This window comes from Lissotriton vulgaris, chromosome 8 (assembly GCF_964263255.1).
Source record: "Lissotriton vulgaris chromosome 8, aLisVul1.2, whole genome shotgun sequence".
Taxonomy (NCBI): Eukaryota; Metazoa; Chordata; class Amphibia; order Caudata; family Salamandridae; genus Lissotriton; species Lissotriton vulgaris.
In genome coordinates this window covers 1,332,728,408-1,332,750,385 of record NC_141696.1, presented here as the reverse complement: position 1 = coordinate 1,332,750,385, position 21,978 = coordinate 1,332,728,408, and the positions used below count along the sequence as shown (strand labels likewise).

The following is a 21,978-nucleotide window of genomic DNA, read 5'->3' as shown; positions in this document are numbered from 1 at the left end:
ATATCTGCCAACTGCGTCCTTTTCAAGAGATTGTATTTTAATAACAGACTTGGCGTTCACCCATGTGATGACACCCATGCCATGGGTAGTGACGCCAGCCGAGTGTATGAGATCGCTTAGAGGCAGCACTTTAACATATTGCTACCTACCGGCAGATGAGACTCCTGCAACAGTGCAATGTCTATCTCATGCCTCGTAAGGTATGCCATCAACTTACGTAGCTTCCTATAGTCATTCAGACCTCTTATGTTCCAGGTAAGTAATCTAACTTTGTCACCTCTACCTTCCATCAGGGGTTAGTGTAAAGATCACTTCAGGGACCATCTTATAACCAAAGTAACACAGATGACATCCCTGGTGCATTCTCATCAGTAGAGCATAGCTTGCACGTTACCTGCCTCCTGCACTGTATTACCGAACAAGAAAAATCCCTCCCACCCCCAACCCACGTCATGCCTCCCCCAAAAGGGCATGATCGAGTCCAATTCACCCTTCCCCTATTGCATAGTGATTTCATAACAAGTAGAAAAACATATATGAGTAATGTGTGCAAAAACAAAAAGGTAGTGGGTAACACTCAGGGCTGGATGTTACCGGCATCACTCGAACATACACTTAAAACATTGTGATATGAAAACTAGCCATCCACATCTATTAAGCAGTCCCCACCCGACTATAAGCAATAGGTCCCTTCAGGTCAGGCCGCACCACAGCATATGACGTAGCATAATCAAGACATAGCTCCTAATCCTTGCACAATAGTTCCAAACATATATTGAATCAGTTCAAATATCTCGGGGTGCAGGCACCATAGTAGTCCAAGTCCCAGAGTGCCGGATTACACCAGGGTAACTCCTTGATATCCATCCCCTCAGAATAAAAATAAAATACCTTTTACTATAATTAACACATTGTCCGTCTCCCCGATCTAGCCCTTCACTCTTCTAGATCACCACTTGCTGAGTCCCGTTTTTCCTGATTCAAGTTGTCTTGTATGCCCGATTTTGTACAGTCCTTAAGGGTCTTTTGCAGTGACCTAGGGTCAATGAATATTTTCGAGTGCCACTGATTGTGACCCTAAGTCTTGCCGGGTAGAGCACAGCATTGTCTAAACCCAGTTCTCTCAATTTCCTCTTCATTGGGACAAACTGTTTCCTTGCCTCATGGCCTTTAATAGTAAAATCAGGGAATAGTGATAGGGAGGAGCCCTTATACTGCAGATCTTTCATCTCTCTGGCCTTCTTCAGGGAAGTGTCTCTATCCCTGTAATTCAATATTTTTGCAATCACTGGGCGAGTTAGGGCACCCTGTGGGGGTCTAGGCCCCAGAGAGCGATAAGCCCTCCACAATAAACATATCTAAAAATGTATCCTAGCCTAGCAGAGTGACAAACAACTTTTCTATGAAGACCTCCATGTTTCCAATCGGCGTGGTCTCAGGCAGCCCACCTACTCGGATATTACTGCGTCTAGATCTCACTTCTAAATTTTCCGCTTTTTCCTGTAGTGTTGTTAGCATCTTCATCATCTGTTTTTGCGCTGCATCAGCTTCCGTTTGCGCCTCTTCATCATCTGTTTTTGCGCTGCATCAGCTTCCGTTTGCGCCTCTTCGACATCTGCAACTCTCCTCTCTGTCATATCTATTCGCTCTGCATGCTTGTCTATGTGCTCCGACATCCTGTCCATTCTGTAGGCCAGCGAGTCAATTTTAGCGTCGATAGTGGACAGGCTCTTTTGCATAGCTGCTAAAATCAGTCTCAACTCCCCCTCTGGTTCCTCTGAAGTTGCGTGCTGCTCTGCCCCGGCCGGGCCTACCCTGTCCTCCCTATCGTGCCACTTACGCTGCTTAAATTGCAGCCTCTGTTGTGCCTATCCACTTTGCCAATCTTTAGAGTGTAGGACAGAGGGAATGCACAGGCCACTCTTTTTCTCAAGTTCAGCCCCCCTAAGGTTCTCCTAGATGAGTGCCAGGCGGTGCAGTCTCCCAAGGCACTCGGGACCCCACCTGGTAGCCGCTATTCCAGTTTAGATCTAACGGCCCCTCACAAGCCCAGCCACTTTCTGCTGATATCTGTTGTTGTGTTGTCAAGGAGCCTCATGCGCCACACGGGGAGACCTCTGCGCTAGGATCCTGTGTCAGTAAAAAATCATCTTGAGGCTCGCTGTGCTAACTGCACCTCGCGACCAGGTGTCCCATAGTAACTAATCATTTACATTAGGGCACGCTGCCGTCCGCCCTCAGCACTTAAGGTGCACCTTCAGGCTTCGTATCACAGGGCGACCACTGCGCTAGGATCCTGTGTCAGTAAAAATCATCTTGAGGCTTGCTGTGCTAACTGCACCTCGCGACCAGGTGTCCCATAGTAACTAATCATTTACATTAGGGCACGCTGCCGTCCGCCCTCAGCACTTAAGGCGCACTTTCGGATCACAGGGCACATCTATATGCAGAGTGGCGGTCTTCTAGCTTGCGCCAAAGTACCCCGAGCCCTCAGCGACGGTTTGTGCGTGTGCTTGGGGGCAGCCTGAAACTTTTCTGTCGATTGGCTCGTGATCGTGCACACCAGAAGAGCGAGTGTGCCTCAGCGATGCTGTGTGCGTGTGCTGTTCGCAGCCTGAGACCCTCGCTGGAGGTGCCCTGTGATCGGGGGCATCGGGAGATAAAGTGTGTCTCAAGCAATGCTGTGTGCATGTACCTTTTACTGCCTGAGACTTGCGCAAGAGGTGCCCTGTGATCTGGGGCACCAGAGGATAAAGTGTGTCTCAGCGACGCGGAGTGCGTGTGCTTTCTACTACCTTAGACTTGTGCAAGTTGTGCCTTCTGATCGAGGGCACACGAAGATCAAGTGTGTCTCAGCGACGCTGCATGCGTGTGTCGTGCGTAGCCTGAGACCCTCGTGAGGAGTTGTCTGGTTAACGTGCACCTGGAGTTCCTATGAGTCTTAGTGACTCTGAGTGCAGGTGTAGTGTGCAGCCTGAGATCTTCCAATTGCCTGGAAAGTCAGAGATTGCATCAGAGGCCCAAGTGGCTGGACGAGGAGAGGAGAGTGGGTTTGCGCCCCCCAGGTAACGTGTCAACTCCTGGTGCGGGGCGCGGGCTTGAAGGGAGAAGCTCTCGGCCTCCCTCTCTGTTTTGGAGTGCGAGCATCTGCTTCGGCTCAGATTGAGGCCCGTGTGCCAATGGAGTGGCCGCACTGGGGCTTGAGTGCAAAGCTGCAGTTGCTATGTTCTATCTTACCCATGTGGGGGGGCAACTGTGGCCGGAGACTAACCGCCATCCAGCACGAGTGGCGAGAGACCGCCGGAGGCACCGTGAACGGTGCTGGAGTAACTTATGTATTGCATAACTTCTGTGTAGCGGAGTATCTGATGATAGTATAACGCATTGAAGTAGTGTGGCTCACTGGTTAGAGGCGGCAGACCCGAGAGCAGAGGACGGCCCGGGACCAGGGTTCGATTCCCGACGCGGCAGGTTTCTGGACCAGGGTCAGCGGACTCGATAATTCTCTCGCCTCGGTGCCCACTCTGATCAGCGATCACACTCGGCAACTCTGGGCATTAGCTTGCCTCATCTTCACTAACGGCCCCACCAGACCGCCGGGGATGCCTGGTCTCACCCTGGAGTTACCCATTAAGGGACCATCTCTCAGGGAAGCCAGGAAGGGTTTTGCAGCGGTCGAAGCGCGGAGATACTCCCCCGGGAGTGATTCTAGCGCTATATAAACACGCAAATTAAATTAAATTAAATTGCTTTATTTCTGCACAACGGACTGCCTGTTTTGTCGGACTTCCCATTGTATTAGTTTGCCTAACGAACTGCCTGATAGGTGTGTTACGCATTGCACAAGATTTGCTTAACGAACAGCCTGATAGATGTGATACGCCTTGTCTGAATCCTGCACCACGATCTGCCCGATTGTCGCATTACACATTGCATTAGTGTTGCATACCGAACTGCCAGATATATGTGTTCCACATTGCATTCGTTTCGGATAACAAATTGCCTGATAACTGTATTATACGGTGCATTAGTTTTTCCCACCAGAGTACCTGAAGGGGGACCGTACGTATTGCATAACGAGGGCATAACAGTTTCCAACATTGTTGCTTTACGCATTGCATTACAGTGACAGTACAAATCGACAGATAACCGCATTACGATCTGCATTATTCTTATTTTGTGAAGTACCTGACTGTTGCATATTGAACTGCATATTACGACATTAGGATTACGTAGGATTGTTTAGTTTAGCTCAATAATATTAGGCCGGGGGAACATTTCCCCGACGCATATGTTGGTTTAGTATTGTGTGGTTGCATCATATATCGTTTTATAAACATATACCTGTTTTCTATTAAACTTGTGTGGAGTCTATTTGTGGTGTCACCATTAGATTGCTGTGAGCGTAATTGCAAATACTTTACACATAAGCCTTGAAGATAAGCCTGGCTGCTCATGCCAAGCTACCAAGGGGGTGGAGCAGGGGTTATCTCTGGAGGGGACCTGTCTTTTCCCCAAGGTTGGGGCTCACGGGTCCTTGCTTGGCCTGCGGTACCTACCTCAGTAAACCAGGGATCTTGGGGATTCTAACACATAGCATCTAAAGTATATAAGAATCCTGTTACCAGCATTCCCACTGTTTCCTCTGATGACTAAATGGAAGCCTTCTTTAGAGACTCCTCTAATATAGAAATCTGTTTGGATACGAAGCATTACTAATTCTTTCCCAGCTTCACTTTCTCAAACTAATGTGTTTGTTTTTTACAATGGTTTCTGGTCCCCAGATAAAATGTTTAAAGCTAAATTACTTGACACACAAAACTGCTGGCATGGTAAATCTTCATTAGGTTGTATTACACACATGCTTTATGAATGTTCTATTGTTTCCCATTTTCAGAACGAAGTTTGGGAAATCATTAAAAACAATTTATAATGTTCATCACCCATTTTCATTCAGTATCATATGTAAGTTTCACGCACTTCCCAGATGATGGTAAGTTATCTGACTTTCTGCTTTCTACAGCTGTAAAATCAATTACATAAAATTGGAAATATGCTAGTTTCACTATCTGTTCATGATTGGTGGGACTGGATAATTTTTCTTAGATGTTATTACTTATCTTTGCTATCTCATTTTGGCAACTTTCCCATACTTACAACTACCATAAGGTGTACTCTTGACTCCTAGATTTATATTTTGAATACAATATGCCTAGAAGGTTCTGATGTACTTTGAACTTAATGCTAGTATCCCTTGTTTTTTTCTTTTATCCTAGATTATTACTTACTTATATTTCTACAGTGTATGTAAGTTACTGATGTTGCTGTTATAATGTAAGGATATAGCATTTATTCCTCAAGGTAACAGTATTTTTTTCTGTATGTCCTCTACTGCTGTTTGATTATACTCAATAAAATATTCTGAACATGGAGAATAATATGGATGTCATCGGTTGTGAGTGCTCTTGAGTTTAAATAGCATTTACAGCTGAGATGGAGTGGTCGTGGATCTTTTTACTCAATAAAGCTCGATGTTTGGAATTCGTGGCTCTGATTCTCTTGTTTCCAAATGCATTCACCAAACTCTGCAAAATGTAAGAAGTATTTGTAATGACGTTAAAACAATTTACAGGCTATGGCTAGTCTTTCAATGTGCACTAGATGGTTAAATTACGTAAGCAGATAATAAAGCACTGTGTATCAGGTTTTTTTAGGTCTCGTCTGGCATTGGAGCACGCATGCGCTCCTCGCCTGCGAGAGCTGTACTAAACAGTCTGAAGAAAGGCACTTCAATCCACGCCCCTGTGTCTTAATCGTTTCTGATTCGCTTGTGTTGTGATTTATGTTATTTTCTCACTTTCGATTTGCTGGACGTCATTTGTGTTACCCTCCTTGCAGTTTTGTAAGCCCGCCCATCGGGACAAGCGCATCTGTTTTCACTCAGCCCAGTGTGTTGTTCAAGCTGCCTGCACGGGCTATATAAGCTTTGTGATTGGTGGACCTTGTCAACCAATCAGAAAGCCTACTGGTGCGTGCAGGCAGCGTGATTAAGACAGGCAGTAGACTCGCTGTCTCATGGGCAGCAACGGCGATGCTGTTGGTGTAGATATGAAGGAAACCGTCATGCTGCCTCCCGCCTCTGGTTGGTCTGGCTCTCCATGAGTGCAGCTCTACCCCCACCCACCCCGGCCGGGGTCTCCTTCCCAGCTTCATGCAATATTGTAAACAAAACACCTCATGTTAGTAGTGCAATACTAATAGATCTTCAGTAAAGTTCGACCCATAACTACTGTGTGAGCTTTTCTTCCTTTTTACCTCTGCTTTCTGCCAGCATATCTCACCCGTTAACACGCATGCGTCAAACTCAGGTCATTTGAATGTGTTCTGCGGTCTGTGGAACATGAACGATTGGGATATATCTCGACACACCCACCCTTGCGCAAAGAGGCTGGAATGCGGTGGACAAAGTTTACTCTGGTGTAATATGCTGCTCATTTTCGAAATATAGGATGTTGGTGGTTTCACTTGTTTTTGTTGCAGTAACTCCCACGTAATCCCCACGTTTGTGCGCACATTTCATTGCCACATTTTTGTGCCCGACCGCGCTGGTTTTACTCCAGCCCCCTGGTGGCATTAAAATCAATAATATGTGCGCCGAGCGGGAGCAAGTCCAGAGACACTGCATTGAACAGAGCGGGGAAGGTCCACAAATTATAGCGGCAAGTAACGAGTCTAGTCGTTCCGTTCCTGTCCCTCCTTTCCTGGGCACCCATGTATTCATGTATTTTTTTATTCTTAATTTACCAAACTATGAAGGGTCGAAGAATGAATTAACCTTGTCTGAATTTGAAGACGTGACTTGCAGACGTCAGCGGCAAGCTTTAACTTATTGACACCGCCTTGCCCCTCATACTACCCAATACAAACTACTTGTATTTCTCATAATGGACGCCGCCTCCCACGCCTGGTACTCGCATCACACAGAGGTCTAATTACATTAGAGGTTCTCGCCCACTGACTTCTATAGATGCCCAGCCCTTGTCATCTTTGCCATAATTTTAGCTGAAGCACTTCAGCCCCAAGACGCTTTCAGAGTGGACATACGCTGCATACCAGAAAATGAGTGGAGTCAAGACATATTCCTGTGGAATTTGGAAACATGCTTGATGTAGAAAGATTATTGTGTGTTGCTTTGGTGTAGGAGAGAGCCGCACATTTCTCTCTACCACATCCAATCTAAAAGAATGCTTGTAGCCTCTTAGGTCATATAATGCATTTTATTGTAATTACCTCTTCTGATGGACACATGCATCTATGTACTCTATAAGTGTGTGTGTCTGTCTGTCTGTCTGTCTTTTGTGAAGAGTATGTTCTTGGCACCAACTACGAAAGATCGCCAAACACTTTATAACAAGGTCAGGGCTCATTAGCTTCTCTTTCCTTCCCCTCGCTCCTCCATCCCACTCTCTCTACTGTTCCTCCCCTCCTTTCCAATCAGTCATGGGGCTTTCTGAGGTAGCGGCCCACAATGCAAATGTAAACAAAGTGTTTTTTCCCCATTTTTTATTAATCACAGACACCGTTGATGTAGTTATTTAATAAAGCTCCGGACTGTTTCTGAGTGTATATGTCACTGCTGTTCTCTCATGCATACGGAGTTCGGCTCTGTAAGGGATCATGCTTCAAGAGCGTAACGGGGCTCAGAGAAAAAAAAAATCATGCTTAACACCTTGGCTGCTAAGGCAATTTCCAGCCTGTGCTGGAAATTGCTATTTGACATTATTTATGACGAGCTCAGCTCGTCATCAGCACAGCTCCACTGTGCCTCATGACGAGCTCAGCTCGTCATGAGCAGGGAAGGGGTTAAGAAACAGACTCTTGTTGAAGGGACCCCCGTGCACAGACCCCGCAAAGGAGCTTGGAAGTGTGTGGGCTGTAGCCGGGCCAGCTGTCTAACTTGTGACCGGGAGGAGAAAGAGGGTGTGCCTGCCTTTGAGGGGCCTGCTGCTGGCCTGTGGCCTGCTGCTATGCCTGAGGAGGTGAGTGCAAAACCGGGGGTGGGGGGCCTTCCAGATTATCCCTGCCTTTTATAATAGCACTGGCTGTAGGGTTTGCATTCTAGCGTTCACGCTACGTCACCACGTAGCGTGAACAGCGGCCATTTTGGGTCGCGCGCGAGGTGCGCGAGATCGGGTGCAGGAGCGGATTTGAACTGCAGTCAGCTCGGCGCTCTCTGTAGTAGTGCAATTAGTTAAATAAATAGCGGTGGCAAACCATCCTGTGTCCTGTCATCTTTGGGGATAACTCAACCTCTACAGTGGCGACGAGGCTGGGACCAAGCGGCAAGGTCCGGTTGTGCGTGGACCTGCGTGAACTGAACAAAAGCATTGTGGTGGAAAAGTTCCCGTTACCCCGCATCGAGGAAATGTTGGCGAAAACTAAGGGTATAAAATGGTACTCCACCATTGACCTGACGTCGGCGTACCACCAGATAGCGCTACACCCGGAGAGTAGGAAGTTGACGTTATTTATAACTCCCTTCGGGTGTTACCAATTCTGCAGAATGCCTTTTGGCCTTGCCTCAGCGGAGGCCGTCTTCCAGAAACTCATGCACCGCCTCTTCAAAGACATGGAAGGGATCCAATACTTCCAAGATGATATCCTGGTGATGGGTAGAGACCGACGAGACCACGACACCAAGTTGTCCAGAGTACTGAATGAGCTGGAGGATAAAGGGCTGAAATACATGGAGAGGAATGGGATCATCACTAAACACACGTCCATATACCACCCCGCGGGAAACGGACAACTGGAACGATTTAGTACTAATGGGGTCCATCCAGGCAGCCATCATGATAGGGAAGGACTGGGAAAAAGACATTTTACACATGATTTGGGCCTACCGCATCATGCCCACAAGTACGGGGTACAGCCCCTTCCAGATTCTCAGAAGCAGAGATCCCTTCACTAAAGACAATTTGGCATTGAAGGAGAAGACTGTTACCAGCAAATGGTCTCCTGCTGTAGTACAGAAAAATTTGGAAAAAGCTCAAACCATATATACTGAACATTATAACAAGAGGAAAAATGTAAAGGACACAACGTTGAAAGAAGGAGAATGGGTGAGGGTCAAGCTGGCTGTGTTACAGAAAAAGGGCGACAGCAAATACAGCCGGCCCCTTCAAGTCAGATGTTTATGATCGAGCAGCGTTGCTTAGTGATGGAAATGTGTGGTCCTAGGATCGCATGGCTCGATGCAACAAGATCATACAATGGGCTCTCGAAGATCGGGAACAGGGAGTGACAGATCAGAGTACATCAGAGAATGAGGACACCACACAGGAAGGAGACATGGAAGGTGCGGACCCAGGGTTGGAGCAAGGAGGCCGTGAAACTCCCAGAGCAGAGACACAGAGTCGAGAGAGGAGAGAGCTGTCTTGCAGAGAGAGTCATTGTACCCAAGAAGGTAGAGAGAGGGGGTCCACGATGGCCAGCGGGAGAGAAGTGATGTCCACCCCTGTAAGATTCACAAGTGGGGGCGGTTGATTGTGAGACCTTCCAGGTTCCGGGACTATGAGATGGGTGATGGACAGTAACACCCCCAAGACTGCTTTTATTCATGTGATACAAAAGGGGGTGATATGTAGGGTTTGCATTCTAGTGTTCACGCTATGTCACCACGTAGCATGAACGGCGGCCATTTTGGGTCGTGCGCAAGATCGGGTGCCGGAGCGGATTTGAACGGCAGTCAGTTCGGCGCTCTCTGTAGTAGTGCAATTAGTTAAATAAATAGCGGTGGCAAACCATCCTGTGTCCTGTCATCTTTGGGGATAACTCAACCTCTACACTGGCTATTTGTTGTTTGATGTGAAAAAGCAGGGTTACATTTGAAAAATTACTTACCACCCAGAATTCTTCGCCAGTCGTTGACATTTAAGGTTAAAAGCAGCTGCTTTCAAACTGACTTTTAATGTTAGTTTGTTTAAATATGTTATACATTTTAGAGACCGTAGCTTATGTTGAGAATTTTCTGAAGCTCTTTGTGCCTCAAGGCAGCCAGCAACTTCAGTGCCCTCAATTTAGGAACTGTATTACCTTGTGTACATGAAGCACACTCCACAAAAAGAAAGCCTCGAGGCAAACTATCGCCTCCCCCACACTTCTTAATGTTGTGATGGAACAACGTGGCACTGCCCCTTGTCTCCCCCTCCTAGGGTCCTGGGCATCAAAGTGCGAACTAGCTGAGCCACTTTAAACAGGGTCTCTGGGATGGGGTAACCCACCAACTAGCTGGCTGTTTCTAAATCTTTGTTGTAATGCAATGCTTAATCTTCTAAATCATCATTAGTGAGTGTCACGTGCTTGTCTTACTCCTCTGTCATTCAACATGTACCCAAGAATGAGACTGAATGCAAAAGAGGGACGTCTGAGTCATTGTGGGGGTGTTGCCTGAAATCCCCGAGGGTCACTGACTGTACACAGCTTGATTAATTTTCACTCCTCCAGGAAGTGACTTTTGCAAATGAATGAGGCGTTTGAAGGGTGGAATTCCCATTTGTAGAATACTTTGAAACAGTGCCTGCGCGTATTTTTTGTGGAAACTCCTAGTTTTGTTTTTCACTCGCAATACTGTGTCCCCCAACCACGCACCTAGATAGTATAATTTACCTAGAGGATTGATATGACTTGAGAAGTTTTTTTTATAGGTTTAGAGGAATTTTCTGGATCACACATTCTACGTTTAAGTTGGGGTCTACAATCAATCCTTCCTTACTGTAGTTGCCTCACAGTTCGGAGTGGGCGGGATCTATTTGTAACAACGTCCTATGGCTTTTAAAGTTTTATTAATACAGATCCATATTTTTGTTAAAGAATAGCCGTTCCTTGAGTTGCTTTAGTTGCAAGGGATGCATCTACAACTCCCGGAAGGCATATATTGTATTGTAATTGCGTTTATATAGCGCTTAGTACCCCTGACGAGGCGTCGAAGCGCTTTTCGGCGAGTAGCATGCTACTCCGGGACCCATAGTGAAACATGCAAGTACATTTTAAGTGGTGGAAAGGTTAGTCAGTTATTTGGAGCAAATCCCTACGTTGCCGCTCTAGGGTTTAATTAAATGATGTAATTCATGCGGATGCTGAGAACTCGGTGGTTTTCACAGAATTGCGCGTGATCACGGCTTTGATTAAGCCGCTCGTTTTCATTCCGAGCTAAAGAAACGAAACGCGATCTCTATTACGCCACACAGTACTTTCAAGGCCCTTCTCGGAAACCCGGATGTGGTGTCTTTTCTTATGAAGGGCGTGTCTAAACACTAGACCGCTCAGAATGTGTCTGCAGTGCTCCCAGGTCATTCTATGTGTTTGAGCGCCCAGTCACCATAGGGTTAAATCACTGCGTGAATCTTCTGTCAGTTTGTTCCGGAAGCCGAGAGTGACGTGGGGCTCTGGGCCACGCCCTCTTCTGAGTATGGTGACAGGGGGAATTCCGACGATGGGCTGACAGTGGGATGCGCCGTCTGTTCAGCAGGAGTCGAAAATGTGACCTGTACCCCGAGGGACGTGCGACTCCGTACAGGTGAGGGACTGGGGTGGGAGGGTTACGCGGGGCACTAGGAAGGCCTCACCTGGAGGAAAGGGACACGGCAACAGTTAAGCGGCCTTTTCTATAGATCTCATTATTTTTATGTATTACCATGACTTACCTTGCGAGAGAGACACGTACACACACTCTTTTATGCCCCGTTACCAAAATAGATCGCGTAGCTGACATCTTCTGTTGGTCCTGCCTTTTTAACTTGCAGAATTTTGCGCATTGGATTTTCCGTTTGTTTGCTTTTCCATCCTTCACCCTTGAAAGAAATGATTTTATTTCTTGAACGTACCTGGTAAGAACCCCATTCAGAGGGCCACGGGGCAAAGAGGAGTTCCTGGGCCTAACCGTGGGGGTTGAGACCATTTACTCCGGGCAGGAGCTACAGTGGATCTTGAGCAACTGGGCCAAGTACCCATAGGAGCTTTAAGTGGGATGAAAAAAATTGGGGTGTCTCAAAGGGGTGTGGCCAATATAATTAAAGGCGTGGCTTAACACACCTAAACTAAAAATCTGTGCTACCCGACTTGTATTTTGCCGTTTAGACTTGTATTTTGATGTTTCTGTCATTGCATCCAGATATATGATACAACAAGTAACATCACACCTAAAAAAAGTTAGGACTATTGGCATTGTCAATGGTTGTTAGATGCATAAGATAAATAAGTAGCAACTATGGCTTGTTCTATGTAATATTGTAAAAGCTTCTACTTAAAACCCTGGTGACACCATGACAATGTTGCTGCTCCGGAGTTTCAAAAAGAAAAGAGGGAAACCAGAGAGAAAATTACTCTCTTTAACCCCTCCCCTGCTGATGACGGAACCGCTCCGTCATCAGCTACAGTTGAGCTGTGCTGATGACGGAGCGGTTCCGTCATGGCCCAGCCACCGCGCCTGCGCGGCGCTGACTTCGCGCCTGCGTGGGCGTTCTAATGAGCGGGGCGGGTCATGACGGAACCGCTCCGTCACCAGCATAGCTCAACCGCGGCTGGTGATGGAGCGGCTCCGTCACCAGCATGTGGCGGCCGCCCCGCCCCTTTAGCGCTGCGGCGGAATAGCCGCCGCAGCGAAGGGGTTAAAGGATTTCCCTTCCCGTACGATGCTCACTTGCATCATGTCATGCCGTAACTTCTCCACTAGTGAGAAGTACGCACACGCACATCGATGTGTCTGCTGTCACTGCAGTCAGGACAAAAACGGACCGCCTGTGCCAGGGCACAAAACGGAGTTCAATAGAGACCCGTTTCGACTGCTCCTTTAAAATTACATTTTAATTACATTTATTATGTAATTGCATTACATACGCTGTGGTATATTACTAAAATATACATTTTTGGAAGCACCGTTTTATCGAAAACTATTTGCACATTTTGTACTAGTCTAAGTAATGCTGTGTGTAATGCAAGTATAAAAAAATGACTTGCGCATTCACAGTGCTTTCTGACACAGGCTGTGACCTCTGAGCACAAAAAATACGCAAGCCACTATTCTCCACTGCACCAACCAAGATTTAATTCTGTGGCTCTCATGTTTCACACAAACCTCTGCAGTGTATCATCTAATAGAGGTTTTATAATGTACTACGGTGCATTTCCCACTGAGTAACACCATTTTAAATTTATTTTTCATTTACACTGCCCATTATTTTGAATGTAAGTACCTGATGGTGAAACCTAAAAAACGTACAGAATATTTCGGGGCTTATTTATGAGAGGATTGTGCTGCCAGAGCATCACTTTTTGACGCTCCAGAGTTGCAAGCGTCTCAACCATACCTATGAGGCGGAGCAAAGTCACCCTGCATAGCCTCATAGATATGGCGTAAGACAAAGCAGCTCAAGTAACTGCGCTGCATTACTCTGCGTCACTCTGCGTCATGGAGGTGTTCCAATGGGCGTTGCATTGGGATTCCCACGCAACACCCATGGATTTTGATGCTGCCCCATTATTTACAAAATCACATAAACCTGGGACAGCGCCAAACACGTATGTCTCCATGACAGGTGTGTAACGAGGAGAAATGTTTACATTTTCCTCTTTCCATGTGTGCTGCATTCTGCAGCTCGCATAGAGGAAAATGCCTCTTGGGTTTGTTTTTGTGAAGGAAGGTGCCCCCTTCCTGCTCAAAAACAATCCTGCCAGCAGCAAGTTGTGTGCTAATGCAAGGGGAAAGAACAAGAATGCACCATGTTTCATAAATACGGTACATTCAATCAAACAGGTTTATAGAGCGTGGCTAACCTGTGAGGGTCTTAAAGCACTGGGGGGTGGGGATAAGAAGTGGCCTGCTGATGGCGCTGGGGTTCAGTCAAATGCATTTCTGCCTTTTCACATTGGCGTAGGGCAGCACAAGAAGAATACTTGCGGCGCCGCCCTATGTCAATTCTAAAATGAGCCTACTTGTTTTTAGGTACACCATTTGACCATGCCCCCACGCTCACTAACCTTTGGTTTGCTAAACACTGTTTAATATTAGTTCCACAACATAGAAATGATTTTCTGTGGGAATTGGGGATGTTTATGGTTGTCTATAGCTGTCCATGATGAGGAGTGTATTTATTTATTTATTTTGAAAGTTTTATATAGCGCGAACAGGATCTTTGCAGATATCAGAGCGCTTTACACAGCTGGGAATGCCAGCAAGAGAGTGGGGTTACACATAGGTAGTACAGCAAATCAATAGTACAAGTATAACAGTTAAATGTGTGCATAGATAGTCAGTGGCATCAATCATACAGGTAAGATACATATTCATAGAGTTCGAACAGCGAATTAAATGTGTGCGTAGATAGTAGCGAAAATAATTCAGGTGAAATACATAATCGCGGTGTTACTCCAACACAAAATGGCTCAAGGTGAAATACATAGTCATAGAGATCGAACAAAGTGATACAGGTCAGAGTAGGGTCTTTCCAAATCCAAGCTAATAGGTCAAGTGTATTTGGCCATAAAAATAGCTTTTACTTCTTTCTTAAAGAGTGTGAAGGAGGAGATGAGCCTGGTTTCAGGAGGGAGTGAGTTCCAGATCCTGGGTGCCATTCCTGAGAAAGAGCGTTTATAGGTTTTTACCTTCCGGAATCTTCGAGGTTTTAGCAGAAGATTGTCTGTGCCTCTAGTGTTTCTAGAGCCGCCAGAGATTGACAACTTCTGAGTGAGGTATCCGGGAGAGCTTAGATGTAGAGCCTTGTGTGTCATGCAGGCGATTTTCAAATGTATTCTGGCTTCAAAAGGCAGCCAGTCCAGCATTTTCAGATCAGGTGTGATGTGCGAGTGTTTTTTTGATCCAGTGATGAGTCTGGCTGCAGCGTTTAGAGAGGCTCTTAGGGGTGCAGTGCTGGTTAACGGGAGACCGCAGAGGGCGGTGCTGCCGTATTCAATTCGTGGGATTACTAAAGCTTGTACTGCAGTTTGGAAGTCTTTGGCTGGTAGGAAGGGTTTAAGTTTCCTCAATGTATTGATTTGGAAGTTCGCTCCCTTAGTGGTTTTGCTGATATGCTGCTGCATGCTAAGGTTGGAGTCGAGGGTTATGCCTAAAGATTTTGCTGAGTCCACTATGATGGGTTGGACATTGAGTGCCGTTAACTGTTTAAGCCAGGTTTGCGTGATGGGGATCTTCGCGGGAGGTGCGATCAGCAGGAATTCTGTTTTCAGAGCATTGAGTTTGAGATGATTATCAGCAAGCCAGGATTGGGTGCTTCTAATCGTAGAGTTCAGTAGTAAAATGTCGTTGGGGGATTGGAATTTGAGCTATAGTTGGGTGTCATCTGCGTACATGTGAAAAAGTACATTGGATGCTTGAAGCAAGGTGGTGAGAGGTTCCATAACTAGGTTGAACAGGGTTGGTGATAGGGAAGATCCTTAGGGGACGCCTAACGACACAGGTATTGGAGAGGACATCAGGTTGTTACTCTTGAATTTCTGCGACCTGTTGTGTAAAAAGGAGGTGAACCACTTGAGAACAGTCCCAGAAAGACCCATTCTTGTGCTCAGAAGATCGAGTAATTTCTCGTGTTTGACAGTGTCGAATGCCGAAGAGAGATCAAGCAGGATGAGGAGGCAGGTATCACCTTGATCTAGGATTTGAAGGGCGTCGTCAATTATGTGAGTCATAACAGTTTCAGTGCTGTGTCCTGCCCGGAAGCCTGATTGATGCGGGTTGAGGAGATCAAACAGGTCGATGTGTTTAGTCAGTTGTAGTTGAACGCACTTTTCCAATAATTTGTCGAGAGTGGGAATATTGGTAATGGGACGGTAGTTGTTTAGGTCGGACGGGTCGGCAGTAGGTTTCTTTAGCAAAGGTGTGACTTGTCCAACTTTGAGGGAGTCAGGGATGGTTCCTTCTTGGAGCGAGCTGTTGATTATTTTAGTCCAGAGAGGAAGGAGCAGTGGGATGAAATCTTTGACAGCGTTAGCAGGGAGGGGATCCGTGAGGTGATTGGAAGGTTTCAAGGTGTTGAGCAATTTCCCTATTTCTTCTTCGGAGTAGGTTTCAAAGGTTGACCATGTTGCATTGTTTTTAGGTTCGGTGGGTGTTATGCAGTTGAGTGTGTTGTGGAGTCTTGCGTCATCGCGGAGATCATTCTTTATGTTGTCAGTTTTTTGGGTAAAGAAAGTGGCGAAGTCTTCACAGGAGGGTGCTTCGTGCAAGGTACTGAGAGGTTGGGGTTGTTCCTTGGCTTGTGTTCTGATTAACTCAAAGAGTTTTCTAGGGCGATTTTTTTGCTTGGTCGAGCTGGAGGCTGAAGAAGTTTGCTTTTGATCGCTTTATTTTCCTGAAGTAGGCGTTTCTCTTTTTCTTCAGGGTTTTCAGGTGTAGTGCAGAGGGAGCTGTCCTCCAGGTGCGCTCTGCCAATCTCATGGCTCGTCTATCTTCATTGAGACTCCCGTCGTACCATGGGTTGGAGGTTTTAGCGGAGACTCTTTTTAGCTGCATGGGAGCAGCCTCATTAATTATTGAGGTCACGGCGCTAAGATAGTGGTCAGTCAGGGATTGGACATCTGTAACGCCAGTAGGGGGGAGTAGGAGGTCGCGACTGTTCGGGGGTAAGGATGATGGGTTGAGTTTTTTCAGGTCTCTTTTCCAGACTTTGGTTCTGGTGGGTTGAACCGAGTTGAGTTTGACTTTTTCATTGATGTGAAATGTAACAATATGATGGTCTGACCAGTCACAGGGTTGAATAGTCTCAAGTTGAGTAGTGCCCTCTTTGGCGATGATAAGGTCGAGGATAGAGCCTTTCTCGTGGGTCGGGCTGTTACACAATTGTGTGAGGTCCAGTGCGCTGAGGAAGCTTTTAAGACTATTTACCACCGCATCGTTAAGATCGTTCCAATGGAGGTTGAAGTCACCCAGGTATATTTGGGTGAGCTGTCGTCCTGCGTTGGTTGAAATCGGGTCCATCATTTGTTGGGCGAAGATGAGGTGGTCTCTGGGAGGGTGGTAAATGCCATGGAGAGAGCATATTGGTTTTCCATCACTGATGATATCGAGGCAGATGTATTCGTAGGAAGTTGGGGAGGTTAGGGGCGGCACGGAAACTGTCAGAACAGAAAGGCTGTTCCTGTATATGCATGCGATTCCGCCACCTATCTTGCCAGACCTGTCAAGCCTAATGATGTGGTAGTTAGGGGGAACCAGAATGTCCATTATAGGTGTAGAGGATTCGGTTAACCATGTTTCAGTCAGGATGATAAGGTCAAGGTCCAGTCTTAGGATGAGATCAGCGATGTCGGAGGAGTGTTTAGAAGCCGATCTGCAGTTTAGGAGAGAACAAGGTGGATCATGTGAACCTAGCCAGGGAGAAGGTTTTTTAGGGCTGCCCAGATTTTGGGCGGTGCCGTCTTGGAAAAGAAAATTATTTTCTTGAGTCCCCTCACTCACCCAAGGTTGCCCTTAGGTGTCATGCTTCATCATTGGGGCCATCCCAAGCATCTACTGCTTGGGGCGTGCTGCGTCTTCCGAGGGATACGTAGGAGCACTATCAGTGAAGCTATGTGTAGTGCAGTCTGTGGTGATGAGTGATAATTAAAAATATCTAGCTAGTAAGCCAATATTTTATTCCTGCCTCTAGTTGGTATGTTAAAAAAGGTGGTTGGATAAAGGAAATATAGCTGTATGTTGTCACAGTTCCTTGTATCTTGTCGACATGTTTCAAGGTGTCCCCTACACCTTTTCTTCAGGACAACATGAGGGCCAGCCCCATGTATGCCACTTCTTTTAATTCAACCTAAATATTAAGGCACTATCATATAGACACACCTAATGTGTGTATCTGGTCAGTATACATACGGTTAACGTTGTACTGATAGTATTTTTTATTGAGCAATATTGTGCCCCATGGTCCGCCTGGGTGGAGGGGCCTGTAGACTTTGTCTTAGGCAGCTCTCCGGTAGTTCAACCTGATGTGTCCTTGGCTTGACCGCATCTTGGTCAACCTACAGATACTGGAGAAAAAACCCACCTATCTTGTAATAAAATGTAGATTTTCCCACTTTTGTGAGATAATACTCACCTCTGTGTCGTCAATAAAATCATGACTTTCCTTCACAAAAGTGGGAAAATCTACATTTTATTACAAGATAAGTGGCTGTAGGTTCTAGTGGTAGCCAGGGCCAAAATTGACGGATGAGCAGAGCAGCCTCTGTCAAAACACCTGTGATTCTCCAGGCTGACCCAAAATCCTCCAAGCTAACAGAGATGGTATCTAGTTGTGAATCCTCTCTTGACAGTAGCCCTGCTGGTCCAGAAGTAAATCTTGAAAAAGAAAAACTTACTATTGAGCAATCTATTGACTGTTCCAGAATGGTAGGTGACCAAGTCTGAGAGTGCCAGAAGAAAATGGTCAGAAGGATTAACAACGCTTTTGGTGCCAGACGAGAGCCAGAACTCATGGTATTGGGGAAGGTGTAATTGTGAACAGACATATCCTGGAGAGATGCATCTGCAGCCAAGTTCTGTGTATCTTGTCTCCATCTGTAAAAGGAAGGGATTGGAGTATTCAAGCGTAAAGCAAAAAGGTCTACTGAAAAGGGACATCACTTTGAAGAAAATTCAGATTATTTTAGGATGAAGATACCAGTTCATTGAATCTTGAAGGTTCCTGGAGCACCAGTCTATCTTGTTTATACTACCTGGAGTAATCTCTGCCTGAACAGAAAAACTTCTTTGTGGACACATTTACCAGAAACCTTTGTCTAGATCCACCAAAGGCTTTGATTTCTCCCTCCTCCACCCCCTCCCCGCCAATTGATTGATATACCTCACTGCAGTCAACCTGTCCATTCAATGAAGTACGGAACATCTTAATCTGTCCTTTTGCAAAGCTGCATATAGCAAAACAGTCTAGAAGGATCTCTAAACAATTTATATGCAGAGCTGACTTATGGTCCGAATGTGTGCTGCCAAAGTGGCAGATTCTGTGCCCCAACCCGTCAGACTGGCATTAGATTCTGATACTAGGTCTGGGTGGAAGAAATAATTGTATTCCCGTTCAAGGGTCCAGATGATCCAACCACCATTTGAGCTCTGAACGAGAGTCTGAATCAAAATTTAATGTATCTGAGTAGTGGAGACCTTGGCAAAGAAGATAGATTTTTAGCCTCTGTAAGGCTTGATAGTGAAGGGGACATGTAAAACTTGCTTTTAAGGAAGGCATCAACCGGTCTACCAGCCAAGCAACTAGTTTAAGAAATACTGTGTCTATTTTCAAAACTTGGTGTATTCTCCTTTTACTGTTCCCACCTTGGCCTGAGGATGTTGCTTTCTGGATTTGTCTCAATATGTTAGGACTCCCAAGAATTCCATTTGTTTTGAAAGTACCAGAAAAGACTTTCCTGATAAATCCTAGTTAACAGAAAAGAGGAGGATGAAGTTGTCCAAATAGACAATCAGTCTATAATACTGAGCCTTTAGGTGAGCTACCACAGTTCTCATGACCCTAGTAAAACACCTGTGTGCCAAAGAAGGACCAAATGAAAGAGATTTGAAGAAGTAAAATGTGTCTTTCCACTGGATCTTCAAAACTTCCTGAAGGGTTTGTCAATAAGAAACCTAAGGTCTTTGTCTTGGAGATCTTCTCACATTTGAGAAGCATAGTCCTCAGATGGATGATTGTCTCTATCTTGACAAGACTGTAAACTATGAAATTGTTTAATAATTTGAAATTCGTCACAGGTCCAATTTTTTTTGTATCCTATAAATTGTTCTTAGGAAACCCAAAGAATCTAAAGAGCTGAACTCCGTAGCTCTTTTAGTATATGAGAGATTCCACTTCTTAAGAAATACGTCACTTTTTATCCTCTTGGAATAGGAGAGCAAAAGAAAGAGCAAATTGAAAAGGTGGCTTGCAAATCTATGTAGTACCCTTGTACTGTTTGTAAAACTCACATGTCTGCAGTCAAGTCTTGCTAAGGGAGAAAGAAAAAAGCTAGACAACCCTCTACTGGAGGTCGACCAGTAATTGAAGGACTTTCCTGTGACGTGACCTCCTCTCTGGTTATAAATCCAGTTTCTGAAACCTCTGACTGTTTGGGGGAAAAAACCCCTCCTTAAAGTTTTGTTGGTATCCGTAGGAGCCTCTGTAGTGAGTGTTCCTCATAAGTGGTATGCCGCCGGTAAAGGGGCTTGTGCATTTGCTGACCCTGCAAAAAACCTGCACTCCATAGATTTTCCACAACTGAACTGGGCTTTATCAAATGTGACAAAAGCAAAGACTTATTCACTCATCTCCTTAATCAAGGAGTCACCAAAGAGACGTCCATTCACCTCTGGACCTGCTTCTTTTGATGCCAGATTTCCTAGCTTTGTATCTATTTTTAACAGGAGACTTTTACATCTCGCCTAAGTTATTGCTGCATTGGCATTTCCCCTGTGAACCCAATTTGATGATGCTGAGAGACTAGTCTTTGTGCCCTCCAGCAGAGCATCGTATCCTATATCAAGAATCCTGGGCTAGTGCCCAGGAGTGACGTATAACGCATGATCCTGGGCCAATCTGGTGCCACTAGGATGACTTGGGCCTGGTTATTCCTGATATTCTTCAGAACTCTGAGTAGGAGAGGAAACAGTGGGAAGGCATACAGGAGCCATGAGCCCCACTCTCTGATAAAGAGACATCATTGGAACTCCAATGCGCCAAAGTGGTGACATTGTGTGTTCTTCGCAGTGGCGGAATGATTGAGCCGCTGTTATTTATTTATTTTTTATTTATATGCTTATATAATAATAATAAAGAGGTATATAAAGCGCCTGGTGACGCCATCTCCGCTTGTCCCCGCGCTATGGAGAAAGGAAGCGCTCAGAAGCAAGGAAAGGCTCCTCTGTTCAGCTGTGTATTTAAATATTATACAGGTGGGTTTTTAGAAGTTTTCTGAACTTGACTTCAGATCCTTCCAATCTGAGGCTAATCGGAAGTCTGTTCCAGTTGCTGGCTGCCATCAGTCTGAAAGAGCGACCACCCAATTTTGATCTTTTTACGAGGGGGATTTTCAGTAGACCCGCTCCTACTGAGCGTAGTGCTCTTGTTGGCTCATAAATGTGTACCAGGTCATGAAGATAGGATGGTGCTTTATGCCATATAATCCTGTGGCATATTAGGAGCGCTTTATACATCACTCTCTTTCTGACCGGTAGCCAGTGTAGCGCCGCAAGAGCTGGTTTAGAGGCTGCTCTTTTAGGAAGTCTCAGCACCAAACGGGCGGCTGTATTTTGAAGGACTTGCAATCGCCCTAAGCTTTTTTCAGTGGTGCCTAAGAGCAGAACATTTCCGTAGTCCATACGGGACGTAACCAGAGCTTGAGTCATGGTACGTCGAGCCTCCAGCGGGAGTAAGTCTAATGTGTGATTGAGAGTTTTCAGTATCCCAAAACACTTTCCCACATTGACGGTTGACGTGGCCCTCATAGGATAGTTTGGGATCAACCCATATTCCCAGGTTCTAGGCGTGGGGCCTAGGCATGTTGGCCACCAGTCCATTGTCCAGCTACAGTTGCTCCCTCCAATCACCATAACCTCCGCCTTGGAGCCGTTGAGCTTTAGACAGTGAGAGTTCATCCATCCTGCCAAAGCCTGCATACAGGCCTTGAAGTTAGATGCCGCTGTAGCGGGGGCTTGGGACAGGGAGATCAGCAGTTGGGTGTCATCAGCGTAGGAGACTAACTCCACTCCATACGCTTGCACCACTTCTGCCAGGGGGGCCATATACAGATGAAACAAACTTGGGCTCAAGGCTGAGCCCTGGGGCACCCCTTGTTGTAGCGCTATGGCAGAAGATTTAAAGGAGCCCCTTTGGACCTGGAAGCTTCGGTCAGTGAGGAATGCTTTCAGCCAACTTAGCGCGGACTCCGAAACACCTGCTTTGTTTAGACACTGTAGTAGGATGGCATGAGCTA

The 21,978-nt window shown here is 46.0% G+C and overlaps 1 protein-coding gene across 1 annotated transcript in view; it reads left to right on the top strand.

Moving 5' to 3' along the window:
- Positions 1 to 11,297: 11,297 nt before the first annotated feature.
- Positions 11,298 to 21,978, top strand: part of LOC147698695 (inhibitor of apoptosis protein-like) — a 78,632-nt gene continuing 67,951 nt past the window's right edge. The window contains exon 1 of the mRNA XM_086935276.1: positions 11,298 to 11,578. The gene's annotated coding sequence lies outside the window, so the exon portion shown is untranslated. The remainder of the gene's footprint in view (positions 11,579 to 21,978) is intronic.